This window comes from Coregonus clupeaformis, chromosome 39 (genome assembly GCF_020615455.1).
Source record: "Coregonus clupeaformis isolate EN_2021a chromosome 39, ASM2061545v1, whole genome shotgun sequence".
Taxonomy (NCBI): Eukaryota; Metazoa; Chordata; class Actinopteri; order Salmoniformes; family Salmonidae; genus Coregonus; species Coregonus clupeaformis.
In genome coordinates this window covers 3,883,294-3,906,528 of record NC_059230.1, presented here as the reverse complement: position 1 = coordinate 3,906,528, position 23,235 = coordinate 3,883,294, and the positions used below count along the sequence as shown (strand labels likewise).

Sequence of the window (23,235 nt, the reverse complement as noted above, 5' to 3'; positions counted from 1 at the left end):
TTCACCTAGATTCACCTGGTCAGTCTATGTCCTGGAAAGAGCAGGCATCCTTAATGTTTTGTACACTCAGTGTATATTGTAATGTGATGAGGGGCGTGGACTGGAGAGTGACTTGTGCAATAGTCACATCTTTTGTGTGTGTGGTCTTACAGGTGTCTTGATGTGGGCCCTGTGGTGATGAGGAAGTGGAGAATACAACAAAGGATATCAGTCAGGTCACCCGTGATACAAGTCAGTATTCGAAGTCCAGCCATGTCTGAGGACGTTGGGTGATAACGTGGAAACTGGCCACTAAGGGCAACATTGAGCGCTGTTACCTTCAAGTAGGTTTTGGTTTTGCTAGGGGAGTTGGTAATGGGCGTAAGCATCTCCCTCTGGTGCCAAAGGTTCCATGTTCAAATCAATGATATTTGATGATTGAACAACTTTCAAAATTGGACGTTTGAGAAACATGGATTTTATTTTAATATCTGGAAATGAAGGACACATTTTTGACAAAAATGTAGCCTTTTTTTATCATGGCTTTTTTAATCAGTAAAAGTCATCAGCAAATATGTTTGCTATACAGCATTTGATTATACACTTGTATTCATTCAATAATAACTTAATAACAATGTCAAATGAATAGTTTGCTGAACATTTACTGTCAATTATAACGTTGGTTTAATGTACTTTTCACAAAAGAGACATAAAAGTCTAATCAAATCAAACTTAATTTATATTGAAAAATTCTTACAGAGGATGCATTTCAAAGTGCTTAACAAATAAAAGGAGAAAATAAACGTCAATTAACATTGCTTAGCTGACTTCCTCAAAGTATTGCCAAGGCACATACGCTACATTGGGAGCTAGCTGATTAAACAAACCAGAATATCATATTTTACATTTATATTTACATGTAGACTACATTTTTACATGTACATCCTCAGGAGACATACTGTAGCTATGTCGGGAGCATATTAGTCATACATTGTTTAAACTAAAGTAGAAAAAAACAAATCAAACACACATTAGCACATTTCTTTCAACAAATTCAGTTCAAAGTGCTTAACAAATAACATAATAAAAAATAAGAAATATCAAAAACAATATGTTTCTATACAAATATAAAATCAAGATAGACCATATGGCCTGGTAAAACTACCATGTACTGTATCTTGATAAGTCCATATACATAGGCATAGTTCATACATTACAATTCTATACCCAGGATACAGTTACCTTTGTGAAATACATTATCTTCTCTGAAAATAATGATAAAGCAGTATAATCTGATTGTTTTCATATTATTATTTTTTCTTAATCAATGTTTTTTTCAGTTCATTATTTTACGAGTCTATCAAGTTCTTTCTTTATCTTTACAAATGTGTCTACAACCTGCTCATACTGTTTAGCCATGTCCCTGATTGTCTGAATAACCCTCACTGTGTCTAGTTTGGCAATATTTGCAATCTCACCAAAAAAGACAATCTCATCTCGACACAGAGAAGCTGCTCTCTTACAAACTCCAACCCCGATTTTATGCAAGCTTTCCTGAATTGGTTGTACTTTTTCCAGAAAATCCTTCTGAATTTTCTGAATGTTCTGTCGATCGCAATGTTGACTCACCATGCTGGTGATGTTAGAAGCAGCGCCAGCAATCCCACCAACTGCACATATCCCCGTACCCACCCCGGCAACAGCCATGGATAAGCCAAAAGTGAATGGAGCCAAGCCAAGGCCGATTAAAGTAGTGACACCTCCAGCCGCCCCAATAATACCCCCTGTCAGACTACCTATAGTAGTACCACGGTACCAACTCTCATAACTGTCAGCTATCCGATAAAGCTCTTTCACGTTTGCCTGAAGGTCCTTCAAACTTCTATCAAGGAGGTGTCTGAATACTTGAACACTTTGCTTGCATTCCTTTTGCAGTTCTTTCAATCTCACTGAAAAACAGAGTGTTTATTTAGACAGTGAAAGGAATTCAAAAGACCATATCCCATTTAGGTCATCAAAAATCCTTTTAAATTGCTATTTACAGTAAACACATGAGTTTTGACAACATAAAGACAATTCCCTTACATCAAATAATAAATAAAACGTGAATCATGGAATAAATGTAATATACTTTGGCCATTCCTGTAATAATTAAATACCATACAATGGAAACAAAACATATGGGTTGCACCTAATGTTGATTTTGGGTAGAAAAGATTAGTTGAACAATGCGTTAATCATGAATTAAACGTAGAAATGGTTTAATAATCTCGCAAATAATACTGGATTACACGTAAAAAACTTTTCGTTTTGTTTAAGCATAGTTTAAGCATAGTCCTATACATTTTTTAAGAGATGTCCACAGAAATGTCCCTCGATAATATAATGTTGTATTGGGCTTACAGGTGAAACTGCTCCATAAAATCTTACTCACTCTCAGGTGGTGATCCCATACTGTCATCACTTGAATCACTCTCATGTTGGACTGACTGGTTATTTTCCATGCTTTGATGGATTTGGGGTTTTTGGGGGGAGCAGACTTCAATCCCACTAGAGAAAGAGACAAAGAACAGTGTTAAAGTATTAATGTATTATCTCAGTCATATTTTAAGTGTTTTAGCATGTGTAGATAGTTGAGTAAATAGGATCTGAGCATGTGCTATAAATCAACATTCATTTATTTTATAAAGAAAACTGCTTCTGTAACCGCCCTAGAGCGGCCCCACAAAAATCTAATTAGCATAATAAAATAATCCCCCCCCCCCCAAAGCTTTCAGTTGAAGATATCTATTGTTTTGCATTGGTGCATCTCAATCCACGGCATCCACCGATGTCGCACACCCACATCTGCGGTGAAAGGTGGCAGAGCTAGAGCGGAGTCTGTTAGACCATGAGACATCATGAAAATCGGTCTTCTCACAAAAAAACGTCTGTAGTGTCCGAAAAAGCGTCTTGGGATTCGTCTGAAGTCGGTACAGCCAATCTGCCAACTTCTGTCTGTAGCGTCAGAACAGTTTGGGCTACACACTAATATGTACAGTACTAGTCCAAAGAGTGAAGGAAAAGCAGCCAACAAGTGCTTAGAATATGTGGGAACTCCTTCAAGACTGTTGGAAAATATATTTTGATTTGTTTAACACTTTTTTCCCATATGATTCCATATGTGTTATTTCATAGTTTGATGTCTTCACTATTATTCTACAATGTAAAAAATAGTAAAAATAAAGAAAAACCCTTAAATGAGCAGGTGTGTCCAAACTTTGGACTGGTTGTGTGTGTGTGTGTGTGTGTGTGTGTGTGTGTGTGTGTGTGTGTGTGTGTGTGTGTGTGTATATATATATATATATACACACACATACACAGTACATATATTTTGTTATACTCCAAGGGGTCTTAAAATTCTAAATCAAATGGCAAAATGATCCTTGGTATGACTTTCTTAAAACAATTCCATATGAAAGCTTGGAACTACTGTTGGCTGCATAAGCTCTTAGTCGTATTCTGGAGAGATAGGCTGTAGAAGCAGATGGAACACAAGGATGGATCATCAGACAGGAGGATGTAGTGGACTGAAGTGTTACCAAAATGTACAGTTGAAGTCGGAAGTTTACATACAATTAGGTTGGAGTCATTAAAACTCGTTTTTCAACCACTCCACACATTTCTTGTTAACAAACTATAGTTTTGGCAAGTCAGTTAGGACATCTACTTTGTGCATGACACAAGTAATTTTTCCAACAATTGTTTACAGACATTACTTCACATATAATTCACTGTATCACAATTCCAGTGGGTCAGAAGTTTAATAATATAATAATAATATGCCATTTAGCAGACGCTTTTATCCAAAGCCACTTACAGTCATGAGTTTACATACACTAAGTTGACTGTGCCTTTTAACAGCTTGGAAAATTCCCGAAAATGATGTAATGGCTTTAGAAGCTTCTGATAGGCTAATTGACATAATTTGAGTCAATTGGAGGTGTACCTGTGGATGTATTTCAAGGCCTACCTTCAAACGCAGTGCCTCTTTGCTTGACATCATGGGAAAATCAAAAGAAATCAGCCAAGACCTCAGAAAAATAATTGTAGACCTCCACAAGTCTGGTTCATCCTTGGGAGCAATTTCCAAATGCCTGAAGGTACCACGTTCATCTGTACAAACAATAGTACACAAGTATAAACACCAAGGGACCACGCAGCCGTCATTCCGCTCAGGAAGGAGACGCGTTCTGTCTCATAGAGATGAACGCACTTTCATGCGAAAAGTGCAAATCAACCCAGAACAACAGCAAAGGACCTTGTGAACATGCTGGAGGAAACAGGTACAAAAGTATCTATATCCACATTAAAACGAGTCCTATATCGACATAACCTGAAAGGCCGCTCAGCAAGGAAGAACCCACTGCTCCAAAACCGCCATAAAAAAGGCAGATTATGGTTTACAACTGCACACGGGGACAAAGATCTTACTTTTTGGAGAAATGTCCTCTGGTCTGATGAAACAAAAATAGAACTGTTTGGCCATAATGACCATCGTTATGTTTGGAGGAAAAAGGGGGTACTTGCAAGCCGAAGAACACCATCCCAACCGTGAAGCACGGGGGTGGCAGCATCATGCTGTGGGGGTGCTTTGCTGCGGGAGGGACTGGTGCACTTCACAAAATAGATGGCATCATGAGGAAGGAAAAGTATGTGGATATATTGAAGCAACATCTCAAGACATCAGTCAGGAAGTTAAAGCTTGGTCGCAAATGAGTCTTCCAAATGGACAATGACCCCAAGCATACTTCCAAATTTGTGGCAAAATGGCTTAAGGACAACAAAGTCAAGGGAATTGGAGTTGCCATCACAAAGCCCTGACCTCAATCCTATAGAACATTTGTGGGCAGAACTGAAAAAGCGTGTTCGAGCAAGGAGGCCTACAATCCTAATGCAGTTACACCAGATCTGTCAGGAGGAATGGGCCAAAATTCACCCAATTTATTGTGGGAAGCTTGTGGAAGGCTACCCGAAACGTTTGACCCAAGTTCAATAATTTAAAGGCAATGCTACCAAATACTAATTGAGTGTATGTAAACTTCTGACCCACTGGGAATGTGATGAAAGAAATAAAAGCTGAAATAAATCATTCTCTCTACTATTATTCTGACATTTCACTTTCTTAAAATAATGTGGTGATCCTAACTGACCTAAGACAGGGCATTTTTACTAGGATTAAATGTCAGGAATTGCGAAAAACTGAGTTTAAATGTATTTGGCTAAGGTGTATGTAAACTTCCAACTTCAACTGTAGCTACAGCGCCTTCAGAAAGTATTCACACGGCTTGACTTTTACCACATTTTGTTGTGTTATAAAGTGGGATTAAAATTGATTTGTCAACGATCTATACAAAATACTTTGTAATGTCAAAGTGGAAGAAAAATTCTAACATTTATTTCAAATATATATACGGTATTCACCCCCTGAGACAATATATGTTAGAAACACCTTAGGCAGCAATTACAGCTGTGAGTATGTTTGGGTAAGTCTAAGAACTTTGCATACCTGGATTGTACAATATGTACCCATTATTCTTTTTAAAAATCTTCAAGATCAGTCAAGTTGGTTGTTGACCATTGCTAGAAATACATCTTCAAGTCTTGCTATAGATTGTCAAGCTGATTTAAGTAAAAACTGTAACTAGGCCACTCAGGAACATTCCATGTCGTCTTGGTAAGCAACACCAGTGTATATGTGGCCTTGTGTTTTAGGCTATTGTCCTGCTGAAAGGTAAATGTCTCCCAGTGTCTATTGGAAAGCAGACTGAACCAGGTTTCCCTCTAGGATTTTGCCTGTGCTTAGCTGTATTCCATTTCTTTTTATCCTAAAAAACGTCCTAGTCCTTGCCAATGACAAGCATACCCATAACATGAAGCAGCTACCGATGCTTGAAAATATGAATAGCGGTACTCAGTGATGTGTTGTGTTTTCGATTTTCCCACAAACATTATGCTTTGTATTAAGAACAAAAAGTAAATTTCTTTGCCAATTTTTTTGCAGGATTACTGAAGTGTCTTGTTGCAAACAGGATGCATGAATATTTGTATTCTTTACAGGCTTACTTATTTTCACTCTTTCATTTACGTTAGTATTTTGGAGTAATTACAATGTTGTTGATCCGTCCTCAGTTCTCATATCACAACCATTATACTCTCTAACTCTATCAATGTTTTAAAATTACCATTGGCCTCATGGTGAAGTCCCTGAGCAGTTTCCTTCCTCTTAGCCTGTATCTTTGTAATGACTGTGTGTATTGATACACCATCCAAAGCCTAATTAACAACTTAACCATGTTCAAAGGGATATTCAGCGTATGCTTTTTTTAATCTACCAATTCTTTGCAAGGCATTGAAAAACCTCCCTGGTCTTTGTGGTTAAATCTGTGCTTAAAATTCACTACTTGATTGAGGGACCTTACAGAAAATTGTATGTGTGGGGTACAGCGATGGGGTAGTCAATCAAAAATCATCTTAACCACTATTATTGAACACAGAATAAGTCCATGCAACTGATGTAACTTGTTAAGCAAATGTTTACTACTGAATTGATTTAGGCTTGAGATAACAAAGGGGTTGAATACTTATTGACTAAAGACATTTCAGCTTTTAATTTTTTATTCATTTTGAAAATGTTCTACAAACAAAATTCCACTTTGAAATGATGGGGTATTGGTTGTAGATCTGTGACACAAAATCTCAGTTTAATCCATTTACAATTCAGGCTGTAACACAACAAAATGTTGAAAAAATAAAGGGGTATGAATAATTTCTGAAGGCACTGTATTTATAGTGTATTTGTACTGTGTACGTGCATTTAATTTATAGATATTGATAAGGTTTTTATATTAATCAATATGTATTGGAAGCGAAGGGCAAGGCAGTTTATAATTATTGGCCACAGGTGCAGTCGAAAAATGTCAATATATATATTTTTTATATTCCGGGAAAAACTTGGTCAAGGAAAGAATTGTAAGATTTGTTAATTGTAGGAATAATTGTAGGATTCCATCAACCTACAGAGCCACACTCCACATATTGTTAAAGTCAAATAACTTACATCACACTGCACATTACCACCAGTTGAAAGTATCATGGTTTTCACTATAAAAGATGTGACTCTTCAGCACAATATAATACAAATCAACTGTCTTAGTGTTACTGCTTTTAGTTGAATATTTACTTTTTATATCCATCACCTTTGATTCAAACAGTAACATGATCAGGATTAAATGCAATTCCTTTTGCCATTTAATATATATTTTTACCTCATCTGTGGAGAATGGTTCAGTGGTTAAATATTAACATTCTAGGTCGGCCTCACGCCTGTCATTTTGAAAGTAAAAGTCACTTGATCAGGGTGAAATGCCAGACTTATTATTTGTTTTCAAAGTACAGTCAAAGACATGTTTAGGCACATACATGATCATGTCAGTATTTGTATAAATATCATATATTTTGTAAATGTGAGAAGAATTATATTAAAACAATTGTGGGAAAGTTGCATAAAAAATCTGCACTCAAACTCTCAAGACTTCAATTATGGTTCACTGACTGTAAATCCAAATAACCCTGTCCACCTACAACCCCCTCCTCCACCCTCCCCCTACAACCCACCCGCCCCCTCAAACTGCAGTACAGTTTATTTCCACAGAGTGGCAGCACTATAATTGGTTCAGTTGTATCAGGGTTCAGGTGTATCAGGGTTCAAAGGCCTGTTGGGGTGTACAATGTAAAGCTTTCTAAACAGATGATTCCAGCCATAATGTCAGCAGTCAAGACACAGTCTCAAATCTCAACAAACTGCATTTAAGAACGATTGTCCAGACAGGCAGACAGACATGCAGCCCATCAGAGACATTGGATTCAAAACAGGGTTTCATGGAGAAATTATACTTCAAATTATTATCAGTACAACTTCACTTACTCATTATTCGATCTTCAAGCATTAATGGTGTATTACATTGGGAATTATGCACCAATCACGGCACACTTCAGCTTTAGGGAGGTACAGTAAGGAGAACTGTAGACCCAATGTTATGTTAATTACAATCTGCTATATTTACTGCTGTTCAAAGGTCATTTCAATTAATGATATACCCCGTTGATTCTTGAAGAATATAACTTGCCTCATATTAACCCAAAATATAATAATGAACCTTACATTAATAACACATCAGATTTGTTTCAAAAAGTGGCTTCGAACAGTAAACGACGTATGACGTATACACATAATTTTACATATACACACATTTTGATGAATAGTTCTATTTTGATGCAACAAGAGTACAGTAGAGTTTACTTTTCCTACAACTACACCAGTGGAAGTCATTTATTATACTCACAGAGTTTAGTTAGGCCCAGTGGAGGCACAATGGGTTATCCAGAGGAGTAACAACTTGACTGTGTTGGAGACAGGGGATTCTGAAAAACAACCAACAGTTGTGTCCAATCACAAACCAAGGTTCATCATTGATAACATTTACATTTAAGTCATTTAGCAGACGCTCTTATCCAGAGCGACTTACAGTTAGTGAATACATATATATTTTTTATACTGGCCCTCCCCTGGGAAACGAACCTACAACCCTGGCGTTGCAAACGCCATGCTCTATCAACTGAGCTACATCCCTGCCGGCCATTCCCTCCCCTACCCTGGATGACGCTGGGCCAATTGTGCGCCGCCCATGAGTCTCCCGGTCGCGGCCGGCTGCGACAGAGCCTGGATTCGAACCAGGATCTCTAGTGGCACAGTTAGCACTGCGATGCAGTGCCTTAGACCACTGCGCCACTCAGGAGTACATAAGGAGTTATATTATGGCCTAATGATGAGTGAGTGTATCAATGTTCACTTATTAAGACTTTGTCCATGCAGGTATCAGGAAACAACAGGAAAACACCTTGCTGCACTGTGAGGATTTTAGTACAGTAGTTAAACAAACTTTTTAGGTCTGTGATATTATGAATAAAAGTAACTTGATCAGGCTGTAATGTCAGAGAATATATGTCAAAGACATGTTACATAGATGTTATTGTATGTATTGTATATTTTTTAAAGATTTGCAGAAAAGAGCATAAACAGTCTGCTTAATTCATTTAGATTTACATTTTAGTTCACCTCACTTGATAATAAGGTACAAAATCCCATCCCAACGCTCTACAACCAATTACTGTAGTACCCTATAACACCAGAGAGGGACAGAACCACCAATTACTGTAGTACCCCATGACACAGGTTCCCAAACTCTTTTGGCCCACACCCCATTTAGATATCTGAACAGTCTCGCGATCCCAACCATGTGAAAAATTATGTAATTAACAGTCAATGTTAACTTTGTTATTTGTGGCGATGGCAGTAAATTGAAAAACATTCTAACAGTATTTTTGATTGTCTTCTCAACTCACTATCACATAGACTACATATATACAAAGATATGTGGACATCCCTTCAAATTAGTGGATTTGGCCAGTTTAGCCACACTCGTTGCTGACAAGTGTATAAAATCGAGCACTCAGCCATGCAATCACCATTGCCAAACATTGGCAGTAGAATGGTCCGAACCTGAAGAGCTCAGCGATTTTCAACGTGGCAACGTCATAGGATGCCACCTTTCCAACAAATCAGTTCGTCAAATTTCTGCCCTGCTAGAGCTGTCCCGGTCAACTGTAAGTGCTGTTATTATATGAAGTGGAAGCATCTAGGAGCAACAACGGCTCAGCAGCGAAGTGGTAGGCCACACAAGCTCAGAGAACGGGACCTGTGAGTCCTGAAGCGCGTAAAAATCGCGTGTCCTCGGTTGCAACACTCACTACCGAGTTCCAAACTGCCTTTGGAAGCATTGTCAGGACCTTCATGAAATGGTTTTCCAAGGCCGAGCAGCTGCACACAAGCCTAAGATCCACATGCGCAATGCCAAGCGTCGGCTGGAGTGCTGTGAAGCTCGCTGCCATTGGACTCTGGAGCAGTGGAAACGCGTTCTCTGGAGTGATGAATCACGCTTCACCATCTGGCAGTCCGACAGAGGAATCTGGGTTTGGCAGATGCCAAGAGAACGCTACTTGCCTCAATGCATAGTGCCAACTGTAAAGTTTGGTGGAGGAGGAAAAATGTTCTGGGGCTGTTTTTCATGGTTCGGGCTAGGCCCCTTAGTTCCAGTGAAGGGAAATCTTAACGCTACAGCATACAATGACATTCTAGACGATTCTGTGCTTCCACCTTCATGGCAACAGTTTGGGGAAGGCCCTTTCCTATATTAGTATGGCAGTACCCCGTGCACAAGGCGAGGTGCATGCAGAAATGGTTGGTCGAGATTGGTGTGGAAAAACTTGACTGGCGTGCCAGAGCCCTGACCTCAACCCCATCGAACACCTTTGGGATGAATTGGAACGTCAACTGCGAGCCAGGCCTAATCGCCTAACATCAGTGCCCGACCTCACTAATGCTCTTGTGGCTGAATGGAAGCAAGTTCATGCAGCAATGTTCCAACATCTAGTGGAAAGCCTTCCCAGAAGAGTGGAGGGTGTTATAGCAGCAAAGGGTGGACATGATTTTGGAATGAGATGTTCCACGAGCTGGTGTCCACATACTTTTGGTAATGTAGTGTACTTTTAATCTGGGGCTATGCCAGTCAATTGCAAATTAGTCTGACATAATGTATCTTATCTCACCACCACTAATGAGATGGGTGTGCTTGATGCATGTGGCGTCGAAGGTTCTCAAAGTCAGGGGGCGTGGTTGACAGTGCGCACCTCATCTCTGATGTCATATCCAACCTCGATTGATATTTGGTTTTATTGCAGAGGAGAGCACTGAATCCATGAGTTTTATGGTGCTTTCAAGACAACTGGGATCTCAGAAAAATATTAGGTCAAATCATGACGTCAGTGATTTTCAGGTCGGAAAGTTGGAGCTCTAGAAAGAGGGCTGAGTTCCTGAGTTGGAATTCCGAGTTGGATGACCGTTCAAAATGATTTTTCCCAGTCAGGGCTCGTTTTCTTTTCTTTGAGTTCCCAGTTGTCTTGAACGCACTGAAGTCGTAGATTTCCAAGTTCCCAGTTCCGAGTTCCTGGTTGTTTTGAACACTGCATTAATGCTCAAAGGGAGATTGCAGGGTATTCCCTTTGAGTCAGGAACCAAAACTCCTCTGTAGTGACTCGTGGATGCTTTCGGTCACATGACAGCTCAATCAGCTGTTCGATTTCACTTACCGGCATGTCAACTGAGCCAGTCAAACGGATTCGGAAGTAGGTTCCAAAGTGCTCTTCCAAGCGTTGGAGGTGAGCAGTTATCACTCGTGGGGGACACTTTGCCGCCAGTTGCTCTCAGTGTATCCATTATAGCTCAGTGGGTGAATCATACAATGTGTCCATGTGGCAGAGGGAGACACATTCATAACTAGAGTGCAGAGCTGCCTGCCGTCCCACCATAGATGCAGCACCATCTGTGCAAAAGCCCACTATTCGATCCCATGGAATCATTTTTTCGTCAATATAGCCACGCAGCACACTGAACATCCCCTGTGCCGTTTCATGCTCGGGAACTCTAACTTACTCAAGATGTTACTAACACATACCTTAAACTCTCTTGACATGTTGGCAAGTTATTACATTCAAATTAACTCGTTTTATATCAATAACGTACCTGAAAAAGGGGAGAAATAATTACAAAAATACCACATTTTACAGAACAACAGATCTACAGGAACTAGATAGTTTTGTAGGGTACAAAGCTTATTCAAGTCACAACAGCATAAACTGTAATTCACTAAAACATATACAAATGTTTCAATATAACTGTCAAACACAAAGTAGCTTTAGCTCAGTAACCCATAATATTATTAACAGCGCACATGTTCATTCACAATTAACATAAAATGGCAGCTACTCTCAGTATGAAGCTATTATTCGCTGCAACCGAGCAGGTTTCACTCACACACGCACCACTCTCTTCAACTTAACTCTAACTTACTCAAGATGTTACTAACATATACCTTAAACTCTCTTGACATGTTAGCAAGTTATTACATTCAAATTAACTCGTTTTATATCAATAACGTACCTGAAAAAGGGGAGAAATAATCACGAGAGTGATGCAGTTCTATATCGTGGAGCTCCGCGCCATAGGGGAGCTCTGCTCCTAGTGGTTTACCCTCTGCCCTAAGGCAGCAGCAGCCTGAGACAAAATTATGCACACACCTACAGCCATTAGGAGTACAGGTGTCCCTATAAGAGGGGATGCCTCCCCTCAATCAGCCTCCCCTTTTCTTCAGCGACTGGATGACTAGACTGAAGAGCCAAGAAGAGACGAAGCACGAAGACTATTCCAGACATCAACGTCGTCTAAATGAGCACACCGGGAGATTTTCCACCCCCAAAAGCTATTTTCAGAGCTCAGTGCAGATGCACTTCCATGGCGGCCGGTGACCACCACGACCTATGCTTCGTGTGTTTGGGATCCCAGCATGCCAAGGAAGGCGTCTGCAGTCCCCCGAATTGCGCCTCCTGCGCCCTCCTTTCTTTAAAGGAGAGGAAGCAGCGTTGGGCGTTTTTCAGGGAGGACATCCCCCTTGAGGATGTGTTGTCGATACTAGCCTCTGCTTCAGAGGCGTCGTCCGACGGCGCAGACTCGGGGGAAGATAGGGATTTTGAGGAAGGGTCTGGCATTCCAATGGAACAGTCAGACCCCGTCCCTCATACTTTCAAGCCCCCCTTTCCTTTGGAGAGCGAGAGGGCTTGTAGTCCCTATAGCGAAGGGGATACGAGCTCTGAGAGATCAGAAGCTCTCTCTTTCGCTGCAGCCTCTCTGAGAGCGGATTTTCCGGGTCTCATTGAGAGAGCTGCTCAACGGCTGGCAATAAGGCTGCCCCCTCTTCCCTCCGCACCGGAGGTTGATATGATGGAGGGCGGTCCTTATTCCAGGCCAAGGAAGGCGGCAGAACCAGTGGCTCCTGCCATGCCTTCTTTGGCTAGGTACGTTGAGGGCTCGTGGGAGGCACCTTTAGCGGCGCGTTTGCCTGTAAAAGCGTATCTCCCATTCACGAGAGTGGAAGGAAGGTTTCAGGGTCAGGGAATCCCCAGGTTAGAGAGCGCCATGGTGCATTGCTGGCAGTGGCGAAGAAGCTGCACCCTCTCACGCTGGCTAGAACAGACGTTGCAGAAGGGCTATGCTCTCCAATTCCACCGGACCCCACCCCCGTTCAGGGGAGTGGTGGAGACGGTGATGAAAACGCCAGACAAAGTGGCCGCTCTGATGACAGAGATTACGGAACTTTTGGCGAAGGAGGCGGTGACAGTAGTTCCCCGGGAGCAAAGGAACAAAGGGCTATATTCGCCTTATTTCCTAGTGCCCAAAAAGACGGGGGAGTGAGGCCGATTTTGGATTTACGCATTCTCAACGAGAGCATAACCAAACGGCCCTTCCGAATGCTAACGACAAAACGTCTGCTGGAATGTGTCCAGAGAGGGGACTTTTGTACGAGCATAGACCTAAAGGACGCGTGACTTTCATGTGCCGGTTCAGCCGCGTCACAGGAAGTTTCTGCGGTTCGCCTTTCAAGGGGTGGCGTACGAATACACGAGGATGCCATTTGGGTACGCCCTGGCACCTCGCACATTTTCCAAGTGTATGGAGGCGGCATTAGAACCGTTGCGTCGTCAGGGAATACGGCTACTAGCCTACCTGGACGACCTACTGGTTCTCGCCCCGTCAGCAGAGCTGGCGATCACTCACACAACACAGACAGTGATGCATCTCACAAGTCTGGGGTTTGCTGTGAATTGGAAAAAGAGCGTGCCCTGGCCCACTCATCAGATTGTCTACCTGGGAATACAGCTAGACACTGTGAGGATGAGGGCTCGAATTTCGGACCCCCGAAGGGTAGCCTTGTTGCTAGCCCTAAGGAAGTGCCGTCCGAATCACACGGTGACGGCGCTGTCGATCATGTCACTTTTGGGTCTCATGTCGTCAGCGCACTCTGTGGTTCCGCTGGGACTCCTGCATATGCGCAGGACGCAGCGATGGTTCGCCCAACTAAGACTAGACCCATTGCGTCAACGTCATCGGTTGGTGGTGGTTCCCCTCTCGCTCAGTGCAGACCTAAACTATTGGAGTCCCGATAGGAAAGGTGTCCTCTCACATCCCAGTATTCACGGATGCGTCCCTGACGGGATGGGGAGGGACATGTCAGACACAAGCGATAGGAGGTGTGTGGCCTCAATCAGGTCGTCACATCAACCTCCTGGAGTTGGAAACGGTTCGACTGGTTCTGACCCACTTCGCGTCTACCCTTCGGGGTCGTGATGTGCTGGTCTGGTCAGACAACCGGACCACAGTAGCCCACATAAATCGCCAGGGAGGAGTCAGATCTCCTGCTCTCCATCGGGCGGCAGAGGAATTGTGGCTGTGGGCTCACGAGCACCTTCGCTCATTGAGAGCAGCACACATTCCGGGCTACTTGAACGTAGGAGCAGACCTCATGTCAAGAGGGGGTCCTCGAGACGACGAGTGGTGTCTGCATCCAGACATTGTTCTCCAGATTTGGGAACAATTCGGGAGAGCCGAGGTGGACCTATTCGCGTCACGCATGAACGCGCAATGTCCTCTGTGGTTCTCTCTGAGGGAACAGGACGAACCGCCACTGGGAAGGGACGCCTTTGCGCACCAACCGTGGCCGAGAGTTCTCCTGTATGCATTCCCTCCGCTGTCCTGCATTCTCCCACTGCTAGCCAGGGTGAGGTCAGGGGGCTGTCAGTGATACTGATAGCACCCGATCGCCCGGGGGCTCCGTGGTTTGCGGAGATGAGTCAGATGTTGATTGCGCCACCTTGGCCAATTCCACATCGACGGGATGCGTTGTCTCAGGCGGCTGGCACGATAGGGAAATTGCCCATAATCGGCCAACCACTGAAGGCCTGGCTGCTGAGAGGGACAGGCTAGAGCGCCGTGGGTTATCTGATGCAGTGATCAGGACCATACAGGGTTCACGTGCCAGTTCCACTTCTAAGATGTATGCCAGTAGATGGAACGTGTTTCACGATGGTGTGTCACACAAGGTGTAGACCCCATGAGCTGTCAGGTGGAGAGTATTCTCTCTTTTCTACATCTCATGTTTGATAAGCAAAAATCGCCTGCCATGATTAGAGTGTTTGCAGCAGCGATTTCAGCTTGTCATGAGGGTTTTGGCAGAGACAATGTCTTTAGCCACCCTCTAGTGAAACGCTTCCTATTAGGAACGCGGCGACTTAGGCCAACACCTAGAGTCACGCTTCCTCAGTGGGATTTGGCTTTGGTACTCGAAGCGCTATGTAAGTCGCCGTTCGAGCCATTGAATCAAATACCCCTCAAGATGCTGTCTATAAAGACAGCATTGTTGCTCGCTTTGACTACAGCTAAGCGGGTCAGTGATTTGTGTGCTCTTTCGACGAGACCTGACTGCTTGACCATCAATGGTGACATGAGCAGAGCAGTGTTACGTCCTAACCCGGCATTTGTGCCGAAGGTTATTAAGAGTTCATATAGGTCACAGACCGTGGAGCTGTGGGCTTTTTCTCCTCCTCCTCATAGGGAGAGGAGTGAGGAAAAGCTCCATCGCCTGTGCCCGGTACGCGCTTTGGCGTGTTACGTCGAGCGCACAGCAGCGATTAGGTCATCGCTTCAGTTGTTTGTGTGTCACGGTGCGGCTGCACTAGGTAGACCACTTTCAAAACAGAGGTTGTCTCACTGGCTTTGTGAAGGCATTGAGACAGCTTATGAGGTAGCAGGGCGGCAATTGCCTCAGGGTATCAGAGCTCACTCCACTCGTGGAGTAGCGGCTTCTACTGCCCTTTTCAGAGGAACAGGAGTAGAGGATATCTGTAGAGCAGCATCCTGGTCGACGCCGTCTCCATTTATCCGTTTCTATCTCTTAGATATGTCTTCTAATTCTCTGGCTCGATCTGTACTCAGCGTGGCTGAAGGGAGATCTTGAGCAAGAAAGAGAGGAGAAGCAGGACTGTGGACACAGGTTTCCATCAGGTCCGCTTTGGTTAGGAAGACGTGTTTTTGACAGATGTGTTTTCTAACTCTTTGGCTCGGTCTGTACTCAGCATAGCTGAAGGGAGATCTTGAGCTAGGAAGAGAGGGAAAAGCAGGACTATGGACAGGGTTTCCACCAGGTCCGCTTTGGATAAGAAAACATATTTTGTGGCATGAATCCTGACTGACAGGGTCAGTACAGTAGAGGCATGCGTTGATTACAGAATGTGAGGTCATCTATCTGCTTGTTCAGTTAGTATGACTCATATTTTTGTTCCTGCCCACTAATCTCTGGGATTCCATTGAGTGAGTGAGGCGGTCTACCGCGTTCACAATGTAGAGTGACACTTGATGTCATTCCATTAGTGGTCGGTAGTGTTTTCACAGGATATTGAGGCACATCTATCTGCTAGTACAGGTTAGTATGGCTTCTATTCTGGTGATCTGCCCACTAGTCATTGGCATTGCCATTGGACTAGGTGGGGCGGGTCTTTAACCGATGACGCGGTATATTGTGACGCCTGTAGGGGTTTTTAGTTGCAGTACTGCGGGACTCGGTTGCAGCCATTGCTAGGCCTGACTTTCTCGTTTCGATGGGAAGTGTTAGGCTCGGCAGGGAGTACATTTTGGAGCGCTACGCTCCGCCTTAAACCACTAGGAGCAGAGCTCCCCTATGGGGCGGAGCTCCACGATATAGAACGATTAGTTACCGGAGTGTAACTCCAGTTCTATGAGTGGAGCGGAGCCCCATAGGACTTAAGGCCCTGCCGACCCGCTCTAGTCTCGCTGAAGAAAAATATCTCGGGAGGCTGATTGAGGGGAGGCATCCCCTCTTATAGGGACACCTGTACTCCTATTGGCTGTAGGTGTGTGCATAATTTTGTCTCAGGCTGCTGCTGCCTTAGGGCTGAGGGTAAACCACTAGGAGCAGAGCTCCCCTATGGGGCTCCGCTCCACTCATAGAACTGGAGTTACACTCCGGTAACTAATCGTTATGTTTCCTCAATGAAAACTTTAGTATAATGAGGAAAAAGACCGCGATTTCCCCAGAAAGTTGGGTGGAGACCAGAGCAATCGATCTCAGGCTCATAGATTAAGAGCATTTAGTAGATCACAGATTAACAATTTTACCCTTAAATTAGGCACCATAAATAAAGTAGTCAATATAACGTTTACACATTCCTCTTACAATTTTTACCCTTTGTACACTTGACAGATTTTAACCTTTTAACACAATTATGAATTTTATAAATCTCTATGACTAGTACTGAATGCATGATCTTTTTAACCTTAGATATTTTAAGATCCTTACATACCATGAACTTACTAATACTTTTTAGTGTATAACAGGCTATGAATATGTCCTTTAACCTGTCACATGGGCATCTCGGCCCTCACAGCTAACGTCCATTTGGAGAGCATAAGCTGGGGAGTTTTTGAGTCGTTCAGTCAGAGATTTCCTCTTGATTGCTGGCAATAGCATAAATTATTAGTTTAACAGTGTTATCTGACAATGATATTGATGTGAGTTTCTGTGCCTTTGCCTCCCAACACATTGTTTTCTACATACCAATTGCGGCCGGTAATATAAAAGTATGCAATAGTGTGGTTTCATAGCGTAGCATGACTAGCCATTCACCGTGGGAATGATTAAAGTGTAATGGTCAAGTGCAGCCTTTTCCCAAGATCTAAGGATGCTCTCTGGTTGAATTCTTTTAGATTTGAATAATTTTCATTTCGATTTTTAACATTAACCACAGAAAATCATCAGAAAAGCAGAACTTAATATTTGGTACAGAAACCTTTGTTTAAATTACAGAGATCATACGTTTCCTGTAGGTCTTGACTAGGTTTGCACACACTGTAACAGGGATTTTGGCCCACTCCTCCATACAGACCTTCTCCAGATCCTTGGGGGTTTCGGGGCTGTCGCTGGGCAATACGGACTTTCAGCTCCCTCCAAATATTTTCTATTGGGTTCAGGTCTGGAGACTGGCTAGGCCACTCCAGGACCTTGAGATGCTTCTTACGGAGCCACTCCTTAGTTGCCCTGGCTGTGTGTTTCGGGTTGTTGTCATGCTGGAAGACCCAGCCACGACCCATCTTCAATGCTCTTACTGAGGGAAGGAGGTTGTTGGCCAAGATCTCGCGATACATGGCCCCATCCATTCTCCCCTCAATACGGTGCAGTCGTCCTGTCCCCTTTGCAGAAAAGCATCCCCAAAGAATTATGTTTCCACCTCCATGCTTCACGGTTGGGATGGTGTTCTTGGGGTTGTACTCATCCTTCTTCTTCCTCCAAACACGGCGAGTGGAGTTTAGACCAAAAAGCTCTATTTTTGTCTCATCAGACCACATGACCTTCTCCCATTCCTCCTCTGGATCATCCAGATGGTCATTGGCAAACTTCAGACGGGCTTGGACATGCACTGGCTTGAGCAGGGGGGCCTTGCGCGCGCTGCAGGATTTTAATCCATGACGGCGTAGTGTGTTACTAATGGTTTTCTTTGAGACTGTGGTCCCAGCTCTCTTCAGGTCATTGACCAGGTCCTGTCGTGTACTTCTGGGCTGATCCCTCACCTTCCTCATGATCATTGATGCCCCACGAGGTGAGATCTTGCATGGAGCCCCAGACCGAGGGTGATTGACTGTCATCTTGAACTTCTTCCATTTTCTAATAATTGCGCCAACAGTTGTTGCCTTCTCACCAAGCTGCTTGCCTATTGTCCTGTAGCCCATCCCAGCCTTGTGCAGGTCTACAATTTTATCCCTGATGTCCTTACACAGCTCTCTGGTCTTGGCCATTGTGGAGTTGTTGGAGTCTGTTTGATTAAGTGTGTGGACAGGTGTCTTTTATACAGGTAACGAGTTCAAACAGGTGCAGTTAATACAGGTAATGAGTGGAGAACAGGAGGGCTTCTTAAAGAAAAAACGAACAGGTCTGTGAGAGCCGGAATTCTTACTGGTTGGTAGGTGATCAAATACTTATGTCATGCAATAAAATGCAAATTAATTACTTAAAAATCATACAATGTGATTTTCTGGAATTTTGTTTTAGATTCCGTCTCTCACAGTTGAAGTGTACCTATGAAAAAATTACAGACCTCTACATGCTTTATAAGTAGGAAAACCTGCAAAATCGGCAGTGCATCAAATATTTGTTCTCCCCACTGTATATGCTTTTTTTGTTTTCGGGATTTTGGAAATTGTCCCGTGACTCCATTTTCATATCAGGCAACTTCACATGGGGTCGCGACCCCTAGTTTGGGAACCGCTGCCATAACACCACAGAGGGACAGCGCCACCAAATACTGTAGTACCCCATAACACCACAGAGGGACAGTAACACCAAATACTGTAGTACCCCATAACACCACAGAGGGACAGTACCACCAAATACTGTAGTACAGTGTATTTGGATATTTTTCAGACCCCTTGACTTTTTCCACATTTTGTGGAATTAGCAACTTTTGAACTACTTAATACTTTTTATCTACTTTGCAACTATACTGAACAAAAATATAAACGCAACATGCAACAATTTCAACGATTTTACTGAGTTACAGTTCATACAAGGAAATCAGTCAATTGAAAGAAATTCATTAGGCCCTAATCAATGGATTTCAGATGAGTGGGCAGGGGCATGGCCATGGGTGGGCCTGGGAGGGCGTAGGCCCACCCACTTGGGAGCCATTCCATTCTCTGGAAAGAGCTCTGGTGGACATTCCTGCAGTCAGCATGCCAATTGCACGCTCCCTCAAAACTTGAGACATCTGTGGCATTGTGTTGTGTGACAAAACTGCACATTTTAGAGTGGCCTTTTATTGTCCCTAGCACAAGGTGCACTTGTGTAATGATCATGCTGTTTAATCAATTCTTGATATGCCACACCTGTCAGGTGGATGGATTATCTTGGCAAAGGAGAAATGCTCACTAACATGGATGTAAACAAATGTCTGCAGAACATTTGAGAGAAATAAGCTTTTTGTGTGTATGGAACATTTCTGTGATCTTTTATTTCAGCTAATGAAACATCAGACCAACACTTTACATGTTGTATTAATATTTTTGTTCAGTATACTTAGGATGTTAACTAACCCTCCCCTAACCCAAACCCTAACCATTTAACCCAACTCCTAAACTTAACCCTAACCCCTAGCCTAGCTAACATTAGCCACTTAGCTAGTTTTTTTCCCCATATTAATTAATACACAAACCCCTTTGATGCCTAAATTAACGTTTGTCCTTTACTACCTCATTTCAGTCATTTAGCAGACGCTCTTATCCAGAGCGACTTACAGTTAGTGAGTGCATACATTTTACCTACTGGCCCCCCTTGGGAATCGAACCCACAACCCTGGCGTTGCAAACGCCATGCTCTACCAACTGAGCTACATTTACTGGTTAGTTTGTTAGTTTGTTAACTAACTAATTAACTACTTAACTAACTAACAAACTAACTGTCAGTTGAAGTTCCAATGCAGCGGTTTTTATCTCAATATCAAATAATTTCTGGGTAAAAATGAAGTACCTTAATGTGATTGTTTTCAACTAAAATGGTAAAAAAATTAACAAAAATAGTTTGTTAGCAAAGAGGTATTTCTGAAGTAAGAATTTTGCTAGGACTGTCTGGGAGTGGTCTGAGTAGGGAGGGGAAAACTGAAAACTAGCTTTTATTGGCAGAGATTCTTTGAACTCTCTTTCTTATTGGTCTAACTAATTTACTGTCTGGTGAGGTCACCAAGCAGGCCAAAACTGTATCTCAAACGGTTCGGACGCTACAGACAGAAGCAGGTAGATTAGCTCTACCAACTTCAGACGAGTCTCCTGCGACATTTAGAAAATCTAGTATACTTTAAATGCGCAGATGTCATAGTCATTTCGGCTTTGTCAACAGCTGGTCAATTAGATATAGGGATGTGCTATCAAAATCAATGAATAGTGGGAAACAACACAATCACGTATCAGGTATTCTCAGTATGCGAAAATAGAATGAATGTTTTATATTATGCAACATTTCAAAAAAATTGATTATGGTTTAAATACCAGGATGTTATACTCATTTCGGCTCTTCATCTAGTAGAAGTCGATGCACACTTTTCCACAATGCATTGGAAGAAGTGGGCTGTGAGTGATAGGCAAGGCCCTAGCTCTCTTCAAGTAGCCAAACAATAAAAAGAGGCTACTTAATTGGGAAGATGCTGAATAGCAAAGCTTCTGCGGTTGTGTTCAAATGTAGGCTAAGCCGTTTTTGCTCTCCTTAAAATGATCACGAGTGTTGATCGTAGGCTACATGTTTGAAAACAGAAGTATTTAGACATTTTAATTTTTTCACCAAAGTGTATATCTGTTTTCTCATTGAAAAGACTTTATTGTTCTCCAGGCCTTCGTAAGAGCTTATAAACTACATACTAAACCATCTTTTGATTTCTGAATGTGTCGGAACCGGGGACTCGGGATGTGGCTGCGTTATTGAAATTATACTTGTATACAGTACAATTTCACTTCCTCAGTATTTGATTACAATAATAGTAAATCAGTAACAAGTGTTTCCAATGCTGCTGGCTATCCCAGACTCGACCAGCAGAGGTCACTGTGTTTATCCTAGAGGCTTTATGACGACATACATACATGTACCTGCATGCTCTGGAGTGAAATTCCCCTCTAGCTACAGGTCTAAAGAGGGGCTTACTGTTTGGGTTGAGTGGGCTAGGGTTGTGTGAATGTACACTAGCCAATTTCTTCTTTTTTGTTTTTACTCAAATTTTTCCTTCAATCATACTCTTTTATATTCCTCTTTTATTGCCCCGTGTAGCTCAGTTGGTAGAGCATGGTGTTTGCAACGCCAGGGTTGGTGGTTCGATTCCCACAGGGGGCCAGTATGAAAATGTATGCACTCGCTGACTGTAAGTCGCTCTGGATAAGAGCGTCTGTGAAGTAAATGTAAAATTGTTGACAACTTAGTTTTACTATCTGAAGTGTTAGTTTACCGCCTCAGTGTGCTCACAAGTTAGAAAACAGTGTGTTAGTTCTTGTGTAACTTTTTTAGCAACAGCACTAAACAAATAGAGAAATATATAAATAATTAACATAACAAAGTGAAAGAATAACAGAATAAAATCAAATTTACTTGTGTGGCTAATTTGTCTGTGTAATAAAATTAACAACCTAAAAAAATAAATGAGTAGTAAGAAAAGATAAGAAGAAATCTTGACTGTTTTTTTCTTTATTAGTGAACATTTGTGGTATTCAAAATGACATTGGAGTGAGTTTACGTCAGAGAGGAGAATGGGAATTGCTTATACAAAAGTGTGTATGAATGTCTATTGTGTGTAGGTTATGTTTATGTTTGAGAATGAGGACGACCAATCAGGCCTCTTCTGTTGTACTTATCCATATACTTGTTCTGTTGCCGTGGTTCACCTCGTTGCTAACCGACACAACACACCACACGCTGCATTTCCCATACAGAGAACAATAGTACTTCCTGGCATAGCAAGAGAAACCCAACTCCTCTCTCTGTATAACCTGTTATTACTTAGTACTCCCAAATACAGTTCTCTGTTTGTGTGAAACCAAGGTCATGTTCATTCGGGTACTCGACGGAAGACATTTTGAAAAGTTTTTTTTTCAACAGAAAACGAAGATGGCCTTTTCAGTTTGTTTTCTTCCATTTGGTGCCTAATGAACACAACTCCTGGTTACTATAACTGGTCAGGACAATCACCTAAATCCACCATTCACATTACATCCCTGTTATAATACCATGTCAACATTGACACCCATATTATAGTGAGTCCCACAGAAGAGCCTGAGGGCAGCATTAGCCATTTCACTGGATGATATCATCTGATCATTCAAGTTATTGATCAAAAAGTGACAAGGAATAGACAAAAATAACCATGTTTGACACCAGAAGAACCTCGGAAAGGTAGTAAGAGGATACACATCAAGATTTTGAAAAGGACATAACTGCTCTGTGGGAAGTCTGGGAACATCTCATGTCGGAGGTAAGAACCAACAAGTACAACATAGATCTGCACCTGTCACGTTGAATAAGGATTTGAAGACAGGCGCAGGAATACGTAATAGGGGTTTTATTTTCTCCACCCAACACAAGTTACGTCATGAACAACGACGGGGACGAAGCCCAAAACAAACACGTATATATATTACACAGGGATGTAACCCAAACAAAGAGAGAG

At 42.4% G+C, this 23,235-nt stretch overlaps 1 long non-coding RNA gene across 1 annotated transcript; it reads right to left on the bottom strand.

Moving 5' to 3' along the window:
• Positions 1 to 526: 526 nt before the first annotated feature.
• Positions 527 to 12,115, bottom strand: LOC121556266. Its single transcript, XR_005998129.1, has 4 exons — positions 12,077 to 12,115; positions 8,364 to 8,442; positions 2,414 to 2,529; positions 527 to 1,928 (listed from the first exon to the last, which is right to left on the bottom strand). It is a non-coding gene; the product is annotated as an uncharacterized LOC121556266 (long non-coding RNA).
• Between the last annotated feature and the right edge of the window lie 11,120 nt (positions 12,116 to 23,235).